Below are 1,694 nucleotides of genomic sequence, written 5' to 3'. Positions count from 1 at the left end.
TACGTACGTACGTACGTACGTACGTACGTACGTACGTACGTCGTACGTACGTACGTACGTCGTACGTACGTCGTACGTACTACGTACTCGTACGTACTCTCTCTCTCTCTCTCTCTCTCTCTCTCTCTCTCTCTCTCTCTCTCTCTCTCTCTCTCTCTCTCTCTCTCTCTCTCTCTCTCTCTTGGCACACAGAGAGTTTATCTATTTAAATCTATACATCTCGTTGTAATTATCTTCAGAAACTTGTATAAATATATTCAATAATGATTAATCTTAATTAGATAAGATCTGGGTTAATAGTATTAATTACTATCATGGATAGATCAGATAAATGACTAGATTATCCTTTGCGAGATGCGAGCTGTTTTTAACAAAAAAAATTTGATACATCAGATCTTTCATGTTCACGAATTTATATCTGCTGTATAGTCTCGTTGAGCGATCTGTATCTTGCACGGCAGCGGCATTATAACGATAAGAAACTCATCTGTGAATCAGAGCGAACCGATCTACGTTACGTGATAACGATCGGCAAGCGTTCTGCTCGACGTCATGGTCGAATGATCACAGAGAGTACTCGTGTTTACCTGTCAGCGAATGACGATTTCAAAGAGAATTCAGTCCATTTTGTCAGACATTGAACGCGTCCCGACCTTCAGCTATCTCTACCTCCGCATGTAAATTTTCACACGCATGTGAAGCTTGATAGTGACCGCGCCGCTTCCTTTTCGCAAAGCGCGCTATTTTCGTCGAAAAATACACAACCGGGAAATTAAAAGCGGTTTGCGAGAATTTGACGTGCGCTTCACCAGGCCGAGAGATTTTATCCGTAAAAAAAAATACTGCAGAGATATATGACCTTACGTGCGATAAATGTGCTATATGCTTACAACATTTAACGATCGTTAAACTGTGTTTATCATGCGTATCCAAGATTCCGAGAGAAATTTTATGCGCCATCAGCTTTTTAGTGGCTGTAAAAACTTTTTTAAATTGCAATATTGTACTTTGATGATTAATTCTTAACATTTTATTTCTCTATGCAACTTCATTTCTATTATCTTCTTTATTTCATAATTTTTATATTATAATATAAATTAAAAACAATTCTTTACGCTCGTATAACTTATAACAAATTAATAAATAATAAATCCAAGTCAAATTGAATAAGCTGCAATATAATTAGGTGTGACAAAGTAAAATTTATTTTCCACAATTATAATTTTCCAATAATACGTTTCGACTCTCTATACTTAATCCTCATCAGTCGCAAAAATATATATCATAATTTTTAGCATAAAATATGCATTATCAATGTTTGTTAAATGTTTTATAAATATTTACGAAAAGCTTTAAAGTGCAAATAAAAATATACAATTTAACGCTAATATACAATTTTTAATGTCTTCTTATGTCTTATATTGCTTTTTTTGCGCGTATATCATCATGTTTTTATTATCCGCACAATAAACAAGGTATTTTTAATTTTGATAAAATTATTCTAAACGAATCCCTAATTCCGAAACACATAATTCTAAAGCTTGCTTAAAAGAAAGAATTACCTAATAATTGAAAACTGCTTATAAAGTAATACGTCTAAAAAATAAAGTCTAGTTATTTCGATGCAAACAGGAACTCGATATTTACAGTTTAGAAATAGAGATTTAAAGACTCAAGAAAATTTAGAACATGTA

Source organism: Atta cephalotes (genome assembly GCF_000143395.1).
Source record: "Atta cephalotes unplaced genomic scaffold scaffold00016, whole genome shotgun sequence".
NCBI lineage: Eukaryota > Metazoa > Arthropoda > Insecta > Hymenoptera > Formicidae > Atta > Atta cephalotes.
This window is presented reverse-complemented; position numbering follows the sequence as displayed.